Source organism: Muntiacus reevesi, chromosome 14, assembly GCF_963930625.1.
Source record: "Muntiacus reevesi chromosome 14, mMunRee1.1, whole genome shotgun sequence".
In the NCBI taxonomy this organism is placed as follows: Eukaryota; Metazoa; Chordata; class Mammalia; order Artiodactyla; family Cervidae; genus Muntiacus; species Muntiacus reevesi.
Window position 1 is genome coordinate 9564437 of NC_089262.1, and position 17526 is coordinate 9581962.

A 17526-nucleotide genomic window follows, 5' to 3' on the forward strand; every position below is an offset into this window, starting at 1 on the left:
ATGTAGAAGCTATGGGTTTGGACAAATGCATAGGGAGTGACACATACCTACCATCACAGTATCATGCCACGTAGTTTCACAGCCCTAAAAATACTTGTTTTTAAATAACCAAAGAAGGTATACTTAATAGGGAGACTCAAGAGGACTACTCATCCTTCTAGAAATAAATGTCTAATTTGGGGGATGTTATGGGCCAGAGAATCACGCGTGCCCTTTCAAAAAGCATTCTTTTAAAAGCATCTTTTAAAAAGTGGGTTCTAAGACGCTCCAAGCCCTCACTGAGATGAATGTTGTGGTCTTGGTTTACAGAAGACTATGGGTGATCACTTGAAACCAGCACACCAAGCACCCACTTTCACGGCATGACTCTGGTGCCTTCCAGGGTGCTAGGAGTGAACACTGACCTAGGTCATCCAGGTGGGTGTGACTTAATCTCTTTATTTGAATTGGTTAATTGTGATAAAAAAAAAAATAGCCTTTCATGATTCAAATTTTTTTTTCATGATTTAAATTTAAGTCTTGCATTTAATACTTACAAGAACAATGAACCATGAACAAATATTATGTTGGTAAATTATTACTTTTAATTTTTATTTGTTGCTATATAAATTTTACTACAATCTTAACTAACAACAGTGACTATGCCCACTACTGTGCCATCCCCATGATAATATATTTTTGCCAGAGAACGCTCATGTTCAAACCTGTTGCAATCTAGCATTTCTTTCACCTCAAATCTTTTGAAGATGAAAGAGAGATAAACGAAGGCTCTAGAACCAAGGTAACACGTTCCCCTGATCTAATCTTCAATTGCTAGTCTTCAAATCCTCAAAAAATGCCATTACCTTTACAATTGCTCTTCTTTTACCTCAGTTTCTTAGCAATTTCCCACCTGTTGACCTCCTTGCTCCACTCCTCGGCTATAAATACCTCCTATTGATTGGATTCGGAGCTGAGCTCAAGTCTAGACTTGGGTCTCCTTTCTACCATTGCAATAACTCCTGCATGAAATCTGTTTCTGCTATGTTAATTGTTGTCAGCTCTGGTTCTGTTTGGCAAGCCTCAGGCTAAAAGTTTTCCTGAACAAGGACAGAGGAAGATCAAAGCTCATGGGTACATCTGACGTCTGACTCTTAGTACAATCCCGCCTATGCTTATGAACCCACCCTCCTCCCTGTGTACATCCTCCTTACGCCCACCCACTGGCTCAGGAGGACTGCCTTTTATCTGGAGAGCAGCTGTGGAGTCACAGACTTCACGTGTCACTATCCTCTGAACTTCACAACCTTCCTTTTAAAAAGGAATTAGTATTCTTGCTAGTACTTCCTTCTGTATTTAATGCATAGGGCAGAAGGAAAAAAAAAAAGAAACCACTAAGGTGGGACTAAAAACAAAGACTGAGGTATAAAGTGGTCATTGGTATGGATGGATTAAACCAGGAGATACTATTTTTAGAATTACCTTGTAATGATTAGAATTGGAAAGTCACATAATAAGAACTAAGTTTTCTAGCCTCGGATTCTGTTACCAAATAAAAACTACATTTTAGGTTCTAATCCTCCTCCAGTATGTTTTTTCTCCTCTGCAATGTTTTCTTATATGTATCCTTAATACTTAATTTTTGGATGACTTTCACAGTCCATCCCTGAGTTTTAGGAAATATTACACATTTGAGAACTTTAAGAAATATTGAAAGGTGGGTGCATCAGAGCATCAGCAAAGAATACAGCTTACACCCTTTCTGCAATGTAAGCTCACAACCACTGTGGGTTTCAAAAGACAGGTTTCAAAGTAGATATACTAGTCTGACAGCTAGGGTGCATTCAATAGAAGAAGAGTGTATGACAGAAAAACAGGTTTTTGTAAGCCTAAACAAAAACTTAGCCTCGAAAATCAAATACAAGTCTGTTTTAGAGAAGTTTCCAACAGTTATAGGACTGGGAGGAGTTCAAGCTGACATGTCAGCAGGAGATCTGAACTCTCTCTGGACTGAGAGAAGGGTTCTGGAAAAGACTGGAGGAGAAAACCAAGAGGACGTGGATGCTCCTATGAGGTGCTAGACCATATTTTTTTGTCCTTTAAGTTTTGGTACCCAAAGAGAGAAGGATTTTCCCCTCTTCAATCCAGAGGCCCAAGGGGAAAAAGTGGAAGCAGTGACAGACTATTTTATTGGGCTCCAAAATCACTGAGATTGGTGACTGCAGCCATGTAACTAGAAGATGCTTGCTCCTTGGAAGGAAAGCCATGACAAACCTAACAGCATATTAAAAGCAGAGACATCACTTTGCTGACCAAGGTGCATATAGCTAAAGCTATGGTTTTTCCAGTAGTCATGTACAGACATGAGAGTAGGACCAAAAAGAAAGCTGAGCACCAAAGAACTGATGCTTTTGAACTGTGATGTTGGAGAAGACTCTTAAGAGTCCCTTGGACTGTGAGGAGGTCAAACCAATCAATCCTAAAGGAAATCAGTTCTGAATATTCTCTGGAAAGGCTGGTGCTGAAGCTCTAATACTTTGGTCACCTGACGAGAAGAGCCAACTCACTGAAGACGACCCTGATGCTGGGAAAGACTGAAGGCAGGAGAAGATGGAGGCGACAGAGGATGAGATGGTTGGATGGCATCACTGACTTAATGGACATGAGTTTGAGCAAACTCTGGGATACAGTGAAGGATAGGGAAGCCTGCTGCAGTCCATGGGGTCGCAAAGAGTTGGACATGACTTAGTGACTGAACAACAACAACAACGTAGCTACTTAGTATGATGTTGTTATGGTTAACTTTATGTGCCAATACATACTCAGATATTTGGTCAAACATTACCCCAGGTATTTCTGTGAAGTTATTTTTTAGATGAACAGACTTTGAGCAAAGCAGACAGCTCTCCACAATGCAGGTGGGCCTCATCGAATCAGCTGAAGGTCTGAAAAGTAGAAGACTGACTTTCTGAGAAGGAGAGGAAATTCTGCCAGCAGACACTCTCCAGACTTGAACTGCAACTCTTCCCTGGGTCTCCAGCCTGATGACCTACACTGCACATTTTGGGCTAGCCCACAGGTCACAATTAAATTAGTCAATTCCTGAAATAAATCTCTCTTTATCTGCACATTCTGTTGGCTCTATTTCTTTGGAAAAGTTTTTCTCATAGAGATGCTGATGACATAACTGTCACAAATGCGCAAAGCAGTTTATGGACACACATCCATGAACGACATGCCTAGGGTTATGCAAAGTGATGGTCTTTATTTCTCACTGTAATAACGATTGGACCATATACAACTTTCATGGCAATGTAGAGGATGGTTTAAAATTCCCATTAACATGCAAGAAATGCTGCGGAACGGACTTAGATAATTCTGAGGGCTGCATTTCAAGTGAGTTTCATTTCTCAGGAAAGTGAATATGCCTCATTTTCCAGCATGAGAAGAAGATGACTTGATTTTCCTCAATTATAATTTAAATCACTGGACCAGTTCTAAAAACCATACTGAAGTGTTACATCAGAATATAAACTCCTCGTCAATCAGTTGATTCAATCAATGCAAATTAACCAGTTTCCTGGGCTGTTGTTTTTTACTTTGCAACAGAAAAAATAATTTATCTCCCGGTATGTATTATATTTTACAATGTTTTTTCATTACGAATTAGAGAAAAATATGCTGTGCTGGTTTCTGGACCATGTCAAACATCATTCAGGTATGAACTTAAATAATTCAGTGCCTTCTCAGTTACGTTACTCTAGGCAGATTCATGGCTGCAGGTTATTTCTCTTTTTACATGAAACATTATGTCAATATTTTAAGGCGATGTGGCATGAGAACCACCTGCTGTATATTTAGAGCCCTATGAGATCAGAACTACAAAAGAAACACAAATGCTAAGTGACACTGATATATTAAAAATCATCTACAGTCATGTTCTTGTTTTTGTATAGAAATAGCTCATAAAATGTTTTCCAGTGTGCCTTCAAGAAATGTCTTTAAAGATGACTTGGGAAAAACAATTGCTAATTAATTTTAACACCATGTCAATTATGCTAATAAAATTCTAATTAAAATCCTTGTGATGTAAATCAGTCTTTCTTTGTGTGTTGTATGTGTGTACGTCTGTTAATTATTACACAGGCTGTCAGCTGTCAGAACTTACTAGCTTTATCATGAATCTATACAGTGGGCTTGGCTGTATACAGATATTCTGACTTATGCAGTTCTGCCTGCCATAAGCATTGGGCAAATTAATGGTGAAAGCCTAATATTTACAGTATCAGGGAGGTCAGCTAATCGATGCTCATTAGGGAAATGAAACAAGCAGGAGAAAATAGCTTTTTTGAAAGACTCGAACCAGAGGATAGGGCAATTTGGACATTATCATATTTCAGGTTGATTATATGTGATTGTACAATGAAAAATATATAAACCTACAGCAACTTCTATGCTATAAGATATGAGGGTTCCTTGGAGGGTATTTGTGCTGCCCTGTGGGTCAACAGGTAAAAAATCTGCCTGCAATTCAGGAGATTCGGGTTTGATCCTTTGGTGGGGAAGATCCCTTGGATAAGAAAATGGCAATCTCTTAAGAAAAAAGGCCATTACTCTTGCCTGGAGAAAGAATCTCATGGACAGAGGAGCTTGGCGGGCTACAGTCCACAGGGTTGCAAGAGTTGGACATGACTTAGTGACTACACCATACACCATCACCAACATGGGGGTGAGGTGGAGTGTGTTCAGGACTTTGTAACTTAAGATGCTGCTAAATGTGGAAACACCGGCAAAGCAAGTATGTCCATTTCAGCCCCTCCTACTTGCCTGGCCCTGTGCTTGGTTATGGGAACACCACAAAACCAGACACAGACAGACCCAGGGACAGAAGTAGTAACCTGAAAAATGGAATACAGACTCTGTTGGGCTCTAAAGAGCACCTCATTCCGGCTGAGAATCAAGGAGGGCTTCCTGGAGGAGACTGCATTTGAGCACAGTTTTAAATGTCATGCTGGGTGACAAAGAAGGGGCAGGAAGGCTGACCACATAAGCAGCAGCATTTCCTAAAGGTTCCTAAGTGACAGAGAGCAATTTTCCTGGAGGAACTGATATGCACCATCTGTTGAAAATCCCCTTCTTCTATTGGCAAGTCGATTTGCAAAGCAGCATGGCTCTTGGGTGGTAGAAAAGTAACACCTGGTTTCAGGCTCCCTAGCTGCCAACTCTCACGGTGTAGGAAGAGAATAGATGGGGAAAGAACCTGGTACTTCCACAAAGTAAACACTTTTTTCAATGATTGGGTAGCCAAGCAGATGGTGAAAGTGCTTATATTTATATCCACAACAGCAATCAGCTCAAGACACTAGCTTGTCATGGGTCTCAGGAGACACGGAAGCTAGTTAGGATAACGAAACTTCCCAGCTTCTCCACTGCACATGTGCAACTGGTCAACCCACCGATATCTCCAAAAGTGAATTCTGGGAAAACCACACACAGCACATATTTGCTCATAAATCTGAAAAGCCTATAATTAGGATTTTGGCACTTCGAAATTCCACTGATGTTGGAAGAAAATGTTCAAAACCTAATGGGAGCAGAGGCAAACACGAAGGAACTAAATCAGACTAAAAAGGAACTACGTTTATGGAAACACTCGGGATTGAATCCTCATTTCAAAAGCAGACGTGCCGGATGGACGTGTGCTCTGGAAAAGCTCATCTGAGAAGAGGCGTGGGCCTCTTCTCCATGAAGAACCCGAGTTCTTGGTGATTTATCCTTCCCATCGGCAGCATCCGTAATTCCTAGGCTGCCTTTACTACCAGATTCCTGAAGTGATGAGAAATCGGGGATGTAATCTTTGTGTTCAGCCTTCTTCCAAGAGACATAAATAATTCAAGTGAGATAGAAAGAAACTTTCTTCTCAGTAGAAAACAAATAATTTCACCTGTAAATGCAGTTTTATAATACTAAAAAAATGTGGACACTCAAAGGAGTATCAGATAAATTAGTCCAACTGAAGAACAAGTCAGAAAGTCTGCAAACTAAAATCTGTGGTTGCGGCTGCATGGGATTCTGGAAGGAGCAGGCTGTGTTAGGATTCAGGATGCTGCATTTCATCCCTGCTTTCATTATTTTTGCTGTTGTTCAGTCGCTAAGTCACATCTGACTCTTTGAGACCCCATGGAATGCAGCATGCTAGGCTTCCCTGTCCTTTACCATCTCCTGGAGTTTGCCCAAGTTCATGTCCATTGAGTTGGTGATGCCATCCAACCATCTCAGCCTCTGTCATCCCCTTCTCCTGCTGCCTTCCATCTTTGCCGGCATCAGGGTCTTTTCCAATGATTGGATCTTCACATAAGGTGGCCAAAGTCTTGGAGCTTCTGCTTTAGCATCAGTTCTTCCAATGAATATTCAGGGTTGATTTCCTCTAGGATTGACTGGTTTGATCCCCTCGCAGTCCAAGGGACTCTGAAGAGTCTTCTCCAGGACCACAGTTCAAAAGCATCAATTCTTCAGCACTCGGCCTTCTTTATGGTCCAACTCTCACATCCATACATGACGACTGGAAAAACCATAGCTTTGACTAGACGGACCCTTGTCGGCAAAGTGATGAGAAGCTCCCAAGTCCAAGGCTGTGTGACAGACACGTAAGACACACGGGGCAAAGTAGAAGATTCTCAGTCCTTTCATGTCCCACGTCTCATTTCAGCCACCACTGCAGGGGACGTCTCGCTGTAGCTCAGATGATACAGGAGTATCTGTCATGGTCTTGTACTTTCTGCTTGGGGTCATCACCAAAACGACACCAGCCCACTTGGCTCCAAGTAAGCACAGCCCAGAAGTGCAGGGAAGTTAGCGCCCCCAGGAAACCTGCAACCACTGGGAGCTGATGGATAAACAGCTGCCTCCCTGGACCACTAGAGGAAGCATTCCTCTGCTTGCTGCAATTCAGCCCTTCCCTCAGCGCCTTGGCAGTGACCTTGATGGTCAAAGCTTAGGTTATTTTCCCTCCTTCCCTGCCCCACTCTCCCGCTTTCCGGGATCACCTAAGACATACACAACCTACACCCAAGGCTTTGTCTCAGTGTGGATTTCAGGGGTCCCAACTTGGACCAGAGCTAGAGAAGAGATCACCAAATTGATCTGAATCACTAGGTGGCCTGGCAAAAGCAGGGTGGTTTTGACTTACATTTTGTCTAAGACTTTGGGGCAGAGGAGAACAAACCAAACTGAGGAAGCAGCAGGAGGAGAGGCTGGGGGTGGGGAGGTGAGCAGTGGGCCTGTGATGAGATGCTGAGATGCTGGCTTGAAGGTGGTCAGGATTCACCTCGGCCTGAGCATCCATCTCGAATTCTGCTGCTACTATTGCTAAGTCACTTCAGTCGTGTCCGACTCTGTGTGACCCCATAGACGGCAGCCCACCAGGCTCCCCTGTCCCTGGGATTCTCCAGGCAAGAACACTGGGAGTGGGTTGCCAACCGTGCTATTTCGCAAGCAGCGAGGTGGTCCACTAACCTCACTTCCGCTGGGACACACTGCCCAGACTGCTGTTGGTTTTCCCACTTTTTCTTGCAACCTAGGCTAGGAAATACATTTTGTTTGGCAGCCAGAGCTTAGGTACATGTACACACATACATATGCATATTTACATTTATTAGGTATTTATTGTTTGTATATAAATGAACAAAAAGGTCACAAACTTCATTCTTACTACATGTGATGCAAGCTAACCCCTTCCATTCTATCACGTTCTCTCGTTCTCTCTCTGACTCTTGTTTTACAAAACTGATCTCACCACCCTGACTAAGCGGTTGCAATCTGCAGCTTAAAAATCATGAGTCTAGACCAGTCCTCCTAGAATTCCGAGAAACCACCCCTCCTTTCTGTGCCTTGCTGTCTTGCTTGGTAAAATAATGAAGAGGAGACGGTCTGATGATAGAAGCTCTTTCTGTCTTTCAAAGAGTTTTATGTGTCGATGTCAAATTCATAATAAAACACCAGGTCATACACTCTATATTCCATTAATTTTAGTAGCTAACAGAAGACACAGTTTAAATGAAAAAAAAAACCTAGGTGCTATGTTATATTTTTTTCCCAGAAGATATGTTTGCTAAGATGTTACATACCCTTTTAGCAGTATTATAATTTATATTCACAATTAGGATACACAGTAAATACCCTACACACGAACCTTCAAGCTGTGAACTTTCAAAGCTGCTAATGTGCAGTCCATCAGCGTCAGGTGTGAGTGAAATTGCAGCCGGCCCTCCATCTCCTATTGCTGATAATTCTTCAGCTTTGCCATCTCCCACCTCTTCTCCCTCCTTCAATCAGTAACTCTTCTTGCCCGTTCACTCGATGCTAGCCCCGGTGTACCAGCTGTCTTACTGTACGGCTGTACTTTTCAAGGTATTGTAAGATTTAAAAAATCTTTGTTCTGTTTCTGTTTTTTATGTATTATTTGTGTCAAAGCATCATAAACCTATTATAGCACAGTATTCTACAGCCTATTGTGTTAGCTAGGTACCCAGGCTAACTTTGTTGGGCTGATGAACAAATACGACTTATGAGTGCGCTCTTGGAATGGAATTTGCTTTTACGTAGGGGACTTTTCATTTCTTTATCTCTGATATATTCGAGGCTTTAAAAAAATCAGTTCTGCTTGTCACACCGTTCTTCTCACTCTGCTGGCCTAAAAGCGATCACGTGCCTTTATAGTTAACAGCCTCCTCCGTCCAGCCAGAGACATCCTGCCAGGCTCAGCTGGGAAGCTCGCCCTTCCTGCCTTCCACCTTGGCTGTGTCCCCACACCACTCTAGACTCATCAGATCCTGGGGTTGTCTTCTGTTTATGCGGCTCTGAGCACTTGAAGAATAGAACCTGTTATTCTCAGGACTCAGAGCACCTCACACAGTACCTGACATAATGCAGGGGACCACGAAATGTCTACAGTAGGAATGAAATACATCCTGTCTTTGATAGTTTCACTCAGATGTTCTAGGTGCTCGTATCTCAAGCCCTGATGCCATTTCTCACGGAAAGAGCAACTATTTACTAGCACAGTGAAAATACTCTGCACTTTCCAACTAGACTGCCTGTGGCATCGTCTTTATTGAATTGAATCTGGTCAGAAGAACAGCCGTTGAGTATTGGGGGAGTTATTTATAGTCTACTCAGAAGGGAGCAGCTCCGCAAGCTCCCCACTGTGCCTCAGGAACATTCTCATTCTTCATTCTCCTGAAGTTCAAGTTCTGAAGTGTCTTTTGTGTCAATCAGAATCCTTTGCTTGCAACTGACAACAATGCAAGCAAAAAATAAAATGCAAGCAAACAGCAATAGTGGCTCCCCAGGCCAGAGGAGCTTACACCAGGCTCCTATAACCTCCAGAAGGGCAGGCTCAGAAGGAGCCCGGGGCCCCCTCTCCTGGGTCCCCATCACTGCTTCTCTGCAGACGCTGCACCTCATCTCTTCTAAGGACTCCTCTGCTCCGGCTCCTCACTCTTCACCACCAGACATACGTGCACATCACGCTTTTCCGTCCCAAGTCCAGACATTCCAGGGAAGGGCTCCCTTGGGCTCCACTGGGTGAGGTGCTGCACTCCGGGGCACCACCATTAGCACGGGATGGGACTCTGTGATCGGTCACCTCTGGAAAAATCACCATCCTCCTGGGAAAAACCACCATCCTCCGACAACGGCTGCTCCCCTGGCAACCACGTAGATGGAGCACCGAGAAACACATTTCCTAGAAGAGAAGCAGCTACTGTTCCGGACACAGAAACTGATGGATGTCTATAGAACAGTCTGGGAGCGTAACTCCATTTTCACATCCTGTTATGATATTCATTCAGAGCAATTTCCCCCACTATGGGCAAACATCCACTCTTTTACTACACAAGCCTCTTTAAGTAATTTAAATGTGCATCTCAGCCCTTAAACCAGACTTTAAGCCATATGGGAAGAAAGTGGGCTTTTAATTTTGTTTAGAACTAATCACAGTGATTGTGTCTTCTCAGCCCTTTTGATCTGCTGCCCACATAGCGAATGATAGTGCATTCTGCACCCAACTTTAGTTTCAATGATAGTCTTGGATAATTTCTACTTCCACCATGTCTTTATTCCTTCAAAGAATCGCTTTTATGTTGAGATACATTTTATCCATATATACCTAATCTCATAGGAATAAACATCCCTAATTTCATGGTGTTAGATAAATAAATGATCCTGAATGCAACCAGAATTGACCTTCAGAGAGGACCTTTAAAAACTACAAAAAGGGTCATATAAAAGGATGTGTTTCACTGAGGACACTTGTTTGACCCAATATCAGTCTTTCTACATGATCTCTGGAGTTGCCCCTCACGCTCAGATCCCTCTTTTACATGAAAAGAGAGAAGTCAAAATCTGAGTCTTTTAAAAAGACTCTTACGGGCTTAGCAAAATGGTAACCTTAACTATTTCTTTAACTTAATAATAGTAAAGCAGGATGTGCTTCCCTGGGGGCTTGGTGGTAAAGAATCCACCTGCAATGCAGAAGCTGCAGGAGATGCAGGTTCGATCCCTGGGTTGGGAAGATCCTCTGGATAAGGAAATGGGAACCCACTCCAGTGTTCTTGCCTGGAGAACCCCATGGACAGAGGAGCCTATTGGGCTATAGACCACAGGGTTGCAGAGACTCAGACACGACTGAAGAGACTTAGCATGCATGCTCAGTAAAGCAGGATACGCTGGGCTCTAAATAAGGGACATGGGATGGTAGCTAGTTTGGTGAGGTTTAGTTGTGCTGTTGACTTGAGCAGAGTCCCAGAGAATTAACATTTTGCCTGCATCAGGTCTGGACTCACGAAGTTAAGCTACTGGAGAGAAAGAAGTTGAATGCGTGCAGAGAAGCTGAGACAGAGGGATCGAGCATCAGCCATCTTCGGGGTGTTGTGGCTGGCGTCGTATGCTTCCCTGACATCACTAGGTCGCTGCTTCTGACCCAGGTTTCTTCCAAGTGGGATTCCTCCACCTGGCAGGTGATGTCAACTGAAGGCAAAAGGCTTCTTTTCACCAAGCTGCTACCTCTAAATTTCGCTTTCTCAATATTTTTCAGCAGTACCAGGCTTTCCCATTACTCGAGGCTAGAAATTTTGGAGTAAATTTCAATTGTCCTCTCCCTGATTACGTTCAGTCTCCAAATACCATCATAATTTCTGCACAGGTATTCTCTTCTTTGGTATGATTTTTCCCTTTCCTGTGGGTGAATCTATCATCTTTCTGAGTTCCCTGTGCCGGTCAGTACCCACCACTCCCAAGTCCTTATGCAATCATTTCCAGATTCATCTTCCTAAAATGAGCCCTGCACAGGCCAATTACCTGCTCAAAGCCCTCAGTGCTTTCCTGTTGCCTTTAGAGAAAAAAATCAAGAAAAAAAGTCTCGTCCTCTGCTACCTGCCTCCAACCTATATCTCCAGATGAATCTCTTGAATTCCCTCAAGGCTGCTGTCAACCCAGTCTATTCATTTTTCTCCAAACTGTCTCTAGTTTTACAACCTGTCAATTTCCCAAATCTTCGATAACTTGAAACAAAAATTACCTGAGTGCCTGGCACAAAACAGTCAGCCAACAAATGTCCATGAAATGAATGAAATGATTCATAACAACGTAAGAATGAAACCATATGGCCACAATACACAGACCAAAAGTTGTTTTTTTTTTTTTTTCTTGGATGACTGGCAAAATTTTATCTCAATCCCACGTTTCTCATCATGATTTCATTTACAATTTTTACTTGATATACCAACCAGATAGGAAAAAATTCTAACTTACAAAACTAAAGCACTCCCCTGACCCCTCCAGCTCTGCTCCTCCTTTTGAGTCTCCATCTCAGTCCACGGCAGTGATATTTTGATCCAGTTGTCAAAACCAGAGCCTCAGAACTGTCCTTAGTTCCACCCTCTCCCAATCACCACTTAAGAGTTACCTACATTGCAATATGACAAAAAACCACAGAAAAACCTTATATTTACTATTGTCGTTGTTCAGTCACTCAGTCGTGTCTGACTTTGCGACCCCATAGACTGCAGCACACCAGGTTTCCCTGTCCTTCACCATCTCCCAGAGCTTGCTTAAACTCACGTCCATTGAGTCAGTGATGCCATCCAACCATCTAGTCCTCTGTCGCCCCTTTCTCCTCCTGCCTTCAGTCTTTCTCAGTATCAGGGTCTTTCTGAGTTTAGTAAATACTATGGGTTGAGCTGTATCACCCCAGATCCATCTGTTGAAGTCCTAACTTCAAGCACTTCAGAATGCATCTCCAGGGACATCCCAGGTGGTCCAGCGGAACCCACCTTACAAGGTAGAGGATGCAGGCTGAATCCTTAGCTGGGGAGCTAAGATGCCACATGGCGCAGCGCAACTAAGCCTCCACACAACTGGACAGTCTGTGTGCAACTAAGATCTGAGACACCCAAATGTATAACTAAATAAAATGAAATCAAACAAAGACCAAAAAAGGCATCTCTCTTAGGCACTATTAGTTAAGATGAGGTCCTCCTGCAGTAGGTCCGGTATGACTGGCTGGAGTCCTTATAACAAGGGGCCATTCGGGCACTTAATATTTTGGCCACCTTATGTGAAGAGCTGACTCACTGGAAAAGACCTTAATGCTGGGAGAGACTGAAGGAGAAGGGGGCATCAGAGGATGAGATGGTTAGATAGCACCACTGACTCAATGGACATGATTTTGAGCAAACTCCGGGAGATAGCAGAGGACAGAGCAGGCTGGTGTGCTGCAGTCCATGGGATCGCAAAGAGTCAGACACGGCTGAGCACCGAACGACATGTGGGCACAGACATGCACACGGGGAAAACACCACATGCAGTCTGGTGTTTCCTGAAGCTCCGGGAAGATTCTCCCTTAGCACCTTCAGGAGGAGCATGACCTTGCCAACACCTTGATCTCAGACTTTCAGCTTCCAGAACTGTGAAATATTCCATTTCTATTGTGTAACCCCTCGGTTCACGGAACTTTGCTTTGCCAGCCCTAGTAAACTGATACACTGAGTCCTAGCCAGTGGGCTGGAAGGTTTTCAGACTGACAATTCTTTAATGCTCACAGTAGCCAGGGAGTCCATCTACAGTTCGGGGTTCACACACCATTAACCCATTTTCTAGCTGGAAACAAATGCTCAGAAAAATTAAGTACCAAAGCCATCACCCACATATAGATAGCAGAGCAAACCAACATCTGTGATTTAAAACTCAAGTTCAAATCCACTCTGTTCCTGACCCCTGGAAGACCTCTGTTGACACCATCCCAGGCTGGGACAAGGTCACACAGGTGATCTTTCCACTGTTCCAGTTCTCTATACTATAGTTTCCATTTAAGACATTCCTTAGGGTGGCTCAGCTGGTAAAGAATCCTCCTGCAATGTGAGAGACCTGGGTTCAATCCCTGGTTTGGGAAGATCCCCTGGAGAAGGGAAAGGCTACCCACTCCAGTATTCTGGCCTGGAGAATTCCATGGACTGTATAGTCCGTGGGGTCGCAAAGAGTCGGACACGACTGAGCGACTTTCACTTTCACTAAGGTGCCACATAGAAATAGAAACTTGAATAAGATAATTCACTGTATTTTAGAGGAAGCCCATGTTCACCAAAAGGTCCCAAAGACAACCTTATTTTTATCTAATTTGTCAGACGTGCTATTTAAAATGAAACGAGTCATAAACACATTGAACATGCTTGGCTGCACCTTTTTTTACTGTTTCTTTTATGAGGCAAACACGTTTGTGCTCAAAGAAATTAAAATGGGAGCATCACACTGTGCACAAATAATGAAAATTAAATTCTGAAAACATCTCAAGTTGATATTTAGTCTTATGTAGTGTGTGAATGAATGAAACTATAACCAACAACCCAAAGACTGACTCGTGATTTCAAAGAAAGGAATGATGAAAACTACTGAATATAGAACGTTACTGCCTTTTCTTTAAGCATTAACTTAAACACTACTCGAAGAAATGTGTGCTTTCTTTTCTTTTTTTTAATATCCTAGGGCAGAGTTGTGAGTTTTTCCATAAACTTGTCTTTGAGGGAAAGCCGTACTCAACACAGCACAGACCAGGGTTAATCTAGAAAGGGCAGTTCTCAAAGTCTGGTCCAGGAAACCCTGGACTCCTTTCTGGCAATCTCGTAGGGATAAGACTACTGTCAGATGGATAGTTATGATTTTATTTGTACTTTCAACTCTGTGGACATTTCCACTGAACTGCAGAAACAATGGCGGGTAAAACAGCTAGTACCTTCCCAGGAATCAAGCCAGTGACATGACACTGCCTTGGAGCTGTTATATCCTTCACTGTCACAGGCTTGCAGTTTAAAAAAAAAAAAAGCAAGAAAAAAAAAATGCCAGTTCCAATTAAGAATGTCCTTGACATGCAATAAAAATTGATTAATTTTATTACATCTTGACCCTTGATTGCACGTCTCTTTAATATTCTGGGTGATAAAATAGAAAACACACATAAAGCTCTCCTGCTTTATGATGGTTTTCTCCTGGAGAAGCACTTACTTGTGTGTTGAGTTGTGAAATGAACTAGCTGCTCTTTTCATGAGACACTAATTTTACCTGAAAGAAAAGACTGACAGACAAGCTACAGTTACTCAGTCTTGGGTAGACGCAGGCATTTTCTTATGGATCTAATGACACAGGGAAGGTTTCTCTCAAGTAACTAATAGTGTTCACACGTTCATGAGAATATTAGCATGTGGAAAAGCTTTGAATGCCGACCTTGAATTTAAACATTTCCCAGTACTTACAGACTTTCTGAGACTGTTGGTAAAACTAACAAATATGACTTGCAAAAAATGTATCATTTAATGAAGTACATCAACATTCAGGATATCTTCATAATCAGCTATATATGCCAGCACACCCCTGCATAAAAGATCCATTCAATGCATTTATGATCTATTCAAGACAATGGATTTAAGGTAACATAAAGTTCATTGCAATATTTGAAAACTACTTACTTCTACTAACCTTTAAGAAACTACAAATTACAGAATTTTGGTATAGTATCATAAAATATCTACCATTACCTAAAAAGCTATGAAAATAACCCTTCATTTCCCAAGTATATATCTTGGGTGAGGTCAGATTTTCTTCTTGTATTTCAAATAAAATACATTATAACAGACTAAACATAGAAGCAGATAAGTGAGCACAGCTGTCTTCTATTAAGACAGACAGTAGAGTGTATAAAATAGTCAACAAGGACCTACTGTATAGCACAGGAAACACGAGCCAGAACTCTGTAATAACCTACAAAGGAAAAGAAGCTATGAAGGAATGGATGCACGCATACGTGTAACTGATTTACTTTGCTGGGCTTCCCTGGTGACTCAGTGGTAAAGTATCTGCCTGCAATGCAGGAGACCCAGGTTCGATCCCTGGGTTGGGAAGATCCCCTGGAGAAGGGCATGGCAACCCACTCCAATATTCTTGCCTCGAGAATCCCATGGACAGAGGAGCCTGGCAGGCTACAGTCCATGGGGTCACAAAGAGTCGAAGACAACTGTAGCAACTTAGCGAGCGCGCACACTTGAAACTAACACAACATTGTAAATCAACTCTAATCCAATATAATATTTAAGAAAGGCAACAGACTGAACTTTGGGGGGGTCCTTGTATTAAGTCATCAGTCGTGTCTGACTCTTGCGACCCCATGGACTGTGTAGCCTGCCAGGCTCTTCCGTCCATGGATTCTCCAGGCGAGAATGCTGGAGTGGGCTGCCATTTTCTTCTCCATATGGGGATCCTTATGTTACTCCTATTTGGCTTTTTCTCATTGGTCAGGGAAGCCCTTTCATAACCCCTAGAAAAGTTCCTAAGAAATTATTTGAAAGTCAATAATTTAATACATCTGAGAGAGTCATGTAAGTTATAAAACCCAAGAAACTAGTCACTGTTTCATTAAATTATTATGAAAATATCAGCAAAAAAGCCACACAGAATTTTCAAAAATATAAAAGATTGCCATATTTTAGAAAATACAGTTATTTTAAAAGAAATATTTACTTTGATGTATAATGGGTTTACTATGACTTTAAAATGAATTCTTAATGAATATGTTACACTGCATATTTAAACTTTTCAATTTTAACATCAGATACCGTAAATATTAGAGGCTTCCAAGGAGTCTCAGTGGTAAAGAATCTACCTGCATAGACACTAGAGGCAGGAGATGTAAGTTCCATCCCTGGGTCAAGAAGATTTCCTGGAGGAGGAAATGGCAACCCACTCCAGTGTTCTTGCCTGGGAAAACCCAGGGATAGAGGAGCCTGGCGGGCTATAGTCCATGGGGCCCCAGAGAGTCAGACATGATTGATTGACTGATCATGAATGCACGGTATATATTTATAGATGTAACTCACATAGACAAAAGCTTTTTGAGTTTTTCTGTATTTATTTAGCCTATTGTAGAAGAGGAGAGACCAACACATCTGAGAACCACTGTCCCAGAGGATTTGGGTGGGAGAAGTGAGGACTAGGCAGCAATTGCCTAAAGTATACAGCAGTCTGAATTTTATTTCAAGGTGTAGAAATGTAATAATATTTCACCCCCCATCAGCAAACCAATTTCCAAGGGACCATTGTTTTTGGTTATTTTCACCACAAAATGCACAGTGATAACTGAGTTGAAATGAAAACACCATCCACCCTAATGTTTAAATACCAATTAGCACCTTACACCCTGTAGTCCTCGGGGTTGCAAAGAGTCAGGCATGACTTAGTGACTGAACAACAACCTTGGACAAGCTGGCTGACAGAGGAGTTTGGTGCTGAGCACAGCCTTACAAAGTTCTTTCTTTTGCCCAAGGACATAGCATTTCTAAGTTAGTAACTTTCACATAAGGAACCAAGCCACTGAAACTGCATCCAGGCATCAAAGGGTCATGCCTTACCAAAAGCATGACCATTTTAAAATTATAACAAAATCCTTAGGAAGTAATCAGTTGTCTTTTATTTCCTATATTGTTGTTTAATTGCTAAGTTGCGTGAGACTCTTTGCGACCCCAGGGACTGCAGCCCACCAGGCTCTTCTCTCCATGGGATTTCCCAGGCCACAATACTGGAGTGGGCTGCCATTTCCTCCTCCTGGGGACCTTTCTGACCCAGAGATTGAACCCACGTCTCCTGCATCTCCTGAATTGGCAGATGGATTCTTTACTGGTGAGCCACCGGGATGTCACCTTTTGTTTCCTAAATAGATGCTAGAGCTTGGTCATAAATGTATAAGTTGAAGAGTAAAATTCCCTTTTTGCTAAACTCTTTATGGTTTAAAATATCTAAATAATTAGATTAACTCTCATTTAGCTATGTCTCTCATCAAGCTAGCTCTATTAAATCTATGATCTTGTTTCTGGCGATCTTATCTACAAACATGTTCCTTATGGGGAATTGCGTAATTGTTTCTGCCAAGTCTATTTACATAGTCAGTATAAAAATGTGTTTCGGGGCACAGGTTATAACCATGAATCCAAACTCCATCACATACAT

At 42.3% G+C, this 17526-nt stretch overlaps 1 protein-coding gene and 1 non-coding gene across 3 annotated transcripts in view; one reads left to right on the forward strand and one right to left on the reverse strand.

Moving 5' to 3' along the window:
- The window catches only part of CTNND2 (catenin delta 2), a 1077052-nt gene that overhangs the window by 342906 nt on the left and 716620 nt on the right, over positions 1-17526 (reverse strand). The window lies entirely within an intron of this gene.
- TRNAC-GCA (transfer RNA cysteine (anticodon GCA)) lies at positions 15358-15428 on the forward strand. The gene has a single exon. It is a non-coding gene; the product is annotated as a tRNA-Cys (tRNA).